The following is a 7826-nucleotide window of genomic DNA, read 5'->3' as shown; positions in this document are numbered from 1 at the left end:
GGCAGGGTCAGGATGTTTTAGCTGTGGCCATTCGGGCCACGTGAGCAAGGATTACTCCAAGAGGGCTCTGATTTTCTTCCATTACAATCAAACCGGCATAAAAAGACTGATTGTATAAGATTGTATGGAGGAGCAGTAGCCGCCTGCACCAGCCACCTTGAGGATTACTGAAGCCCTCCAGGGCAAGGCAAAGGCTCTTGTGGTGAAGAGCAAGGCATTTTAGCTGACCACCGATGAGGCCCGTGCATCTCCGAATGTGGTTACCGGTATGTGTCCTATCTCTATCTCTTATTGCTTTCATTTTTTATGCTTATGATTATTTTGATTGTGTACAGGGACCTTTAGTCAATGGTTTTACCGCTCATGTTATGTTTAATTCCGAGGCTACCCGATCCTTTATATCTCTTGCACTTACCAAGAAAATTTACGATGCTTCCGGGACTTTGGATTCCCTACTAGAGGTTAAGATTGCAGATGACTGTATTGTGAGTGCCTCGAGGGTTTTTTCGTGGGTGTGTCCTGAACATGTTTAGTGAGAGATTCTCTATTGATTTGGTGTCGATTCCCTTGAGAGGATCAAAGGTTATCAATAGGATGGATTTATTGGGCCCCAATGGGGCCATGATTGATTGTGAGCGGCAATTGGTGAGATTTTAAACCCCAAGTGAAGGAGAATTGGTTATTCCTGGAGAAAGGGCTTCGTATGGGCCAACTCTCTATTCAGCTGCGAGGGCCAGGAGATATCTACAACATGGTTGTTTTGGTTTCCTAGCTTATGTTGCATACACGGGGGTTGAGGGTGCATCGAAGTTAAGCGGGGTGCTCATTGTGAGGGATTTCGCTGATGTATTCCTTGAGGATTTACCAGGGGTGTCTCCCGAGAGGCAGGTTGAGTTTTGGATTGATTTGGTACCCAATGAAGCTCCGATAGCCAAGGTATCGTATCTCCTGACGCCACCTGAGATGCGGGAGTTATCTACGCAACTTCAGGAGCTGCTAGACAAGGTTTTTATTCGTTCGAGAAGCTCTCCGTAGGGAGCACCGATTCTGATTGTGAAGAAGAATGATGGTTCACATAGAATATGCATTGACTATCGAGAGTTGAATAAGTAAACGGTGGAGAACCGCCACCTACTTCCAAGAATTGCCGATTTTTTTATAAGCTTCAGGGTGCATCTTGGTTTTCTAAGATTGACTTCCGATCAGGGGCCATATCATATGAGGGTCAAGGATGATGATGTATAAAAGACAACCTTCAGGACTTGTTATTGTAACATACACGTTCAGTTATAGTGTTTTGTTAGTTTAAAAATGAATATTATTAAATAATATATGGTTTTGAGCATTGAGTTCTAACAAGATAGTTTTATGAGATTTGAAGTAAAACTATGTTTAGAATCATTCGGGAAGTATTGGAAGTCTTATGAGATTCCGATCAAAAGTCAACTATCGAAATTAACGAAAATATAAAGATGGAAATAAATAAAAATAATGTTATTGAAAGTTTTAGATTATCTCGTTAGAAACATTTAGGTGAAAACCTCATCGAAATCCGAGTTATAACGAAGAAGTTATGACTTATTAAAGTTTCGCGACAGAACTGACGCAACGCCTTATGACGTAAAAAGTGAGTTTATGATAAACTACTTTTTAGCTTTAGTGATCTAAATGAAAGTCGTAGTACTCGTTAAACCGAGAATTTTCATAAAAAGAACGTCAAAATTTGACTTCATATGAGGAAGATATGATTTTTCTAAGTTTTAGTATAGCAGTACACAGCCCGAAACTTGAAATAAAGATCGAGTGATTTTTAGCCGACATAACCTAAACGAGAATCGAAGGTCTCGTCAATAGTAGCATAACGTAAAAAAGACAGACAAAAACGGACATCAGATGAAGAAGTTATGAATTTTTAACGGACTTTTCCTGTCCCGGCCTGTTAAAAATATAACATTAAAAATAAAGTCAAAATTTGCTAACGGAGTCTAAACGAAAGTTGTATAGTATAATCTCACCTACACGTGGATATAAAGAACGTCAAAAACAGAGTTCGTATGCAAAAGATATGAATTTTTGAAGTTCTGGGCACAAACTTCGAAGCATATCCGAAGGGAACGCCCCGCGTTCACATGCAATGGACACGTATCTTGCATCTTGACACGTCCGAAGCCCGGAAACACCACGCACCCACCGGAATGCATTGCGTTCATATGAACGCGCTGCATTCCTCCAAGGAACACGCTGCGTAGACCAGGCCAACCCCCTATAAATGGAAAGCGAAGCCTTCCGGTTTTTGGTTACAAATTTCATTCTCTCTCACTATCTACTCCTTATCTAGCTACTCTAAACCACCCCGAAGCCTAGGAAACATCCTCGACACCCGAAGCAAGTCGCGACGCACCGAAGACCCGAGAAAATAATCTTTTTAAGTTGAAACTCTGCCCGCGCAAGGTCCGGTTTTCAACAAAAATCTCCGGTTTCGTCAAAGAAAGTCATTTTTAGAGACGAAGTGATGCCCAAATTACTATTTTAACCTTCGGTTATTTCACGGTGAGTTCAAATTATAGGAACAATTACATGTTATGTGTTATATGTGCAATGTGTTTTCCCGTGTTATTATGACAATGAGCTATACCTTTGACCACGAAGTGAATGACTAAGCATCACTTGGGTATTGGTATGTTGCCTTTGACCGTGAAGTGAATGAGTAAGCATCACTTTGGCATTAGCAGAATGCTAGATAGGGCTAAGAGCCTATAAATTCTAGCAAAATGTTAACTCAGAAATCGTTTATTTTCTATGCCACTTGGGCTTAAGTCTTATTAATGTATATCAAGTTGAAATTGTTGTATCTCATTGATTTTAAATCTTTGAATCGGATCATTTGTTGATATGGAAAGCTTGTCACATGATTCACATATGCCTTTTTTGTTCTTTGTTCCTCTTTGCTTCTGTCATATTGGTATATATATGGCATAACATTATATTGTATCTATTTTTGAACTCACTAAGCGTCACCACTTATCCCTCTTAGTATTTAACTATTGTAGGTAATAAGCATCTAGTATAGACACAAACTATTGGAAGATTTAGATTAGTTAATAATATTACTTTTGTATTTAGTGATCGTGTATGTATAAAATTATAATTTCCTGGATAGTTATGTAATATACTAAAACTTAGTCGGTTTGTATCCAGTCAACTATCAATGTAAAATTATGAATATGCATGTAGGATGTTTTGGAGTAATATGATGTAGTTTTTAATATGGGTTCTCTCAGTTATGGTCATTACGAGTTCGTGGTGATGTCATTCGGGCTCACCAATGTACCAACATCATTCATGGATCTTATGAACCGAGTCTGCATGCCGATTTTGGAGCGGTCTTTGATTGTATTCATTGATGATATTCTAGTCTACTCCAAGACCAAGGAGCAGCAATAGGTACATTTGTGAGAGGTATTGAAGACCCTTAGGAGGGAGAGGCTTTATAAAAAGTTCTCCAAGTGTGAGTTCTGGTTGCGCGAGGTGCAATTTTTGTGGCACATCGTCAACCAAAAGGGTATATTGGTCGACCCGGCCAAGATCGAGGTCGTGATGCGATGGGAGGTTCCTCGAACTGCATCTGAGATTCGGAGTTTCCTAGGTCTCGCAGGGTATTATTAGAGGTTTATCCAGGATTTCTCCAAGATCGTAGTGACTTTGACCAGTTTGTCAAAAAAGGATGTGACCTTGAGATGGGGGCCTAATCAACAGTCAGCTTTTGAGACTCTAAGGTAGAGATTGTGTGAAGCCCGATTCTTGCACTTCCGGAGGGTTTAGATGATTTCGTGATGTATTGTGACGCCTCTATTTCAGGTTTGGGGGTGGTTCTTATCTTGAGGGGTCACTCGATTGCTTATGCTTCGAGGCAGCTTTAGTCTCATGAGGCAAACTACCCTATGCATGATTTAGAGTTTGGGGTCGTGGTTTTTGCCCTCAAGATTTGGAGACACTATTTGTATGGGGTTCGGTGCACTATCTACACCGACTATAAGAGTTTGAGGTATTTGATGGACCAGCCGAATATAAAAATGAGGCAGCAGAGATGGTTGGATGTGGTAAAGGATTATGATTGCGAGATCCTATACCACCCTGGGAAGGCCAATGTGGTGGTTGATTCCTTGACCCTCAAGGACGTGTGTTCTTCTATTGAGGATACTTGCTTGAGGATGATTGTCACCTCGCCTTTCATGGATTTGATAAAAAAAAGGCTCGAGTAGAGGGTTGAAAAAGGAAAATTAGAAGACTGAGTAGATCAGGGGATAAGTTCCCTTATTTGTCAGGGACAACCGGGGGTTGTTGACCCGGTGTGGTAGAGTTTGGGTTCTGGTATCAGGTGGGGTGAGACAGACGGTTCTAGAGGAGGCGCAAAAATCAAAGTTTTCTGTCCATCCAGGGGCCATGAAGATGTGCAGGGATTTGAGGTTGAGTTATTGGTGACCGTGTATGATGAGGGAGATAGCTTGGTTTGTAGAGCAGTGCTAGACTTGCAGAAAAGTCAAGGCCGAGCATCAGAGACCCCACAGCAAGATGTAGCCCTTATCTATTCCCATGCAGAAGTTGGAAGAGATTACCATGGATTTCATCAGGAAATTGCCAAGGACGACACGTGGCATTGATGCTATCTAGGTCATTATTGATAGATTGACCAAGAGTGCACATTTCATACCGATTGCCGAGAGCATATCTACAGAGAAGTTACCTGACATTTATGTCCGGGAGGTGGTAGTTCGGCACTGGGTGCCAGTTTTGGTGGTTTCGAACCTGGATGTTCGTTTCACCTCTAGATTTTGGAGAAAGCTTCATGAGGAGTTGGGTACTCAGTTTCATTTTAGTACATCATACCACCCTCAGACCAATGGCTAGAGTGAGCGGACGATTCAGACGCTCGAGGATATGCTACGTGCTTATGTGTTGGATTTTGGAGGGAGTTAGGATACTTACCTTCCACTGGCTAATTTATCCTATAAAAACAGTTATCATGCTAGTATTGACCAACCACCATTTGATATAATGTATGGAAGAAGGTGCAGGTCCCCGATTTGCTGGGGGGAGGTAATAATCATGGGAAGTACAGAGGTTGTACTCAAGACTGCTAAGTTAATTCAATAAGTGTGCGATAAGTTACGAGTCGCACAAAGCCAAAAAAAAGAGTTATGCAGATTGGCAACGTTCAAACCTCGAGTTTTAGGTAGGAGACTTAGTGTTTCTAAAGGTGTCACTTTGGAAAGGTATCATCTGATTTCGGAAGTTGGGCAATTTAGGCCCCAGATTCATTGGACATTTCAGTATTTCGGCCCAGGTGGGAAAGGGCGTTTCGACTGGATTTTCCTGATGAGCTCAACCAAATCCATAACACCTTCCATGTGTCTCAACTTCGGAAGTGTCTGGACGATGAGTCCGCAGTTGTTCCTCTGGATGATATTCAGGTTGATGACTGCCTAAATTATGTGAAGAGACTGGTGGAAATCCTAGATCGGAGCACAAAGGTTCTGCGTAACATGGAAGTGTCACTGGTCAAGGTCCAATGGCAACACCGGAAGGGTTCCGAATGGACATGGGAGTCCAAGGCAGAAATGCGAGAGCACTAAATTGATTTGTTCGCGGCTGCAGACTTCGAGGGCAGAGTCTAGTTCAAGTGGGAGAGAGTTTTAACATCTAATTTTCCAGGTATTTACTTTTGACCCTTGAGTTATGAATTGTTTTCAAAATGGGTCCCCAATGTCAATTTCAGATTTTCGGGTACAACCTGGGTACGTTGGGCGTACACTTAGGTACGCTAGGCGTACCTAGTCCCGTGTTAGTACAGTGCGCGCACACTAGTACGTAAGGAGTACGTAGTTTAGAACAAAACCATAATATTTAGGATTTGTGCACTATTTAAGCACCATTATAGCCTCAAGACCTTTCCCTTTATCAACCTCCATCCAAGACCGACCCTCCTTGTAAACCCCAGTGTTGTAAAACTCGCTGAGTTGGCTGATTACTCCTCCGAGTACTCGCTACTCCCCCCCTAGCCGAGGTGAGTTACATAATCCTGAGTACTCCCCGATCGGCCCCTTACGAACTAAGTAGTGTTGTGAAATTCAGTCAACTCGGTGATTAATATGTATAATATACTTAATGATTTATTATTTAACACACACACATGTGATTATTACTACATATATATCTTAAATTTTCAGTAATTATTCACGAAGTGAGACCATTATGTGTTTTTCATTTTTTGTGTATTTACATGTATCCAATTTTGTTATATATTTCAATCAACTTATGATTTTATCTTATAATTTTGACATATATAATTTCCCAAAAAATATTTCTACACAAATTTCCAAATCCGAGTACTCCTCAAGTACTCCCGAGTACTCGCTACTCGGTAGTCGGCCGAACAGGTACCGAGTAACAAGTTCTACAACCTTGGTAAACCCTAATCTATTTTGAGCATTTTGAGCTTTCGGAGTGAGTTGTGGGCTTCTTGTTTGTGAAGAAAGATCTTCAAGGAGTAGGCTTTGCTCTTAAGACTTTAAATCAAACATTTTCTCTTCATTGTGCACCATTTGGAAGTATAAAGGTCCAACTTTGGCTCATTTTGTTCTAGATCTTGGTTTAACTTAGTTTCTCTTCTCTTTTGTCCCCAAATCTAGGTCTTTGTGAATATGAGGTACTCCAAAGCCTTTAAATAGTCCTTTTAGACATCTAAGGGCACTTGAAGTCATAAAAATGCAAGCTTGGATCTTAGTTTGACCCCATGTAAGAGTTATGGTGTAGGAAAGGTTTGAGCAAGTTAGGTTTTTAGTGTTGGGCTTCTAGTAGCCAGGAAAAGGCATAAAGTTTGCAACTTTATGGCCCTAGGATTTTATTAAGCTCGGATCTGAAAATTTAGACGTAGGGTCTTAAGGCATTAAGACCTTACTATGAGCTTTTCTATAGGGTGCGTACGTAGGGCGTAATGCCTAGTACGTTGCATGCACTACACCTTAGCCACGATCCGTTCCTGTATCGGTTGCGTACGCAGGGCGTACGACCCATTCCTGCTTTTGGTCATTTTGTTCCTTGAATCGTTGGGCTTGGACCATAAACTTTCTTGGTAATGGGTCACTTCTGGATTTGGGCCCATGTTGGACTTTCGATGATCCTTGGGGTTGGGCCTAGGATTTTGTTTGGGCTTAAATGAAAAGGATAAATTGGCCTTTTTTCTTTAGATATTGGACAAATAAAGTAGAGTTTCAGCTATGGATTATGAACCAATTAATAATTGGGGATTTATTTCTGGTCTAACATCCCGAGCATTTATCTGCTTTTTCAACAGTTAAGGTGAACTTCCTCAATAAATCCATGGGTTGAAGGCACCAATGTCGGCCCATTACTTGTTGTGTAGAAAGATAGATGCCTTGTGATGATTATATGAAAGATCAGGATCTGGCCCCTAGTAGTTATATGAAAGACCAGGATCCATGGGTTGAAGGCACCAATGTCGCACTTATACGAAAGACCAGGATTTGGCACCTGGTAGTTATATGAAAGACCAGGATCCGACCACTAGCACTTATATACAAGACCGAGATTTGGCCCTCGGAACTTAATGGAAATACCATGGTTTGGCCCATGGCAAGAAAGGAGTATATGACTATGATTTGGACCATAGCATTTATTTTCTTTTATGTGTGATATGTGATACTTTGGGGGAACTCACTAAGCTTTATGCTTACAGTTTATTTTTATGGTTTTAGGTACTTCCACTTCAAAAGGGAATGACCCAACGTGATGACACAACATCCTCC

Source organism: Lactuca sativa, chromosome 7, assembly GCF_002870075.4.
Source record: "Lactuca sativa cultivar Salinas chromosome 7, Lsat_Salinas_v11, whole genome shotgun sequence".
Classification (NCBI taxonomy): domain Eukaryota; kingdom Viridiplantae; phylum Streptophyta; class Magnoliopsida; order Asterales; family Asteraceae; genus Lactuca; species Lactuca sativa.
The sequence above is the reverse complement of the archived record's forward strand: the minus strand, read 5'-3'. Positions refer to the sequence as shown.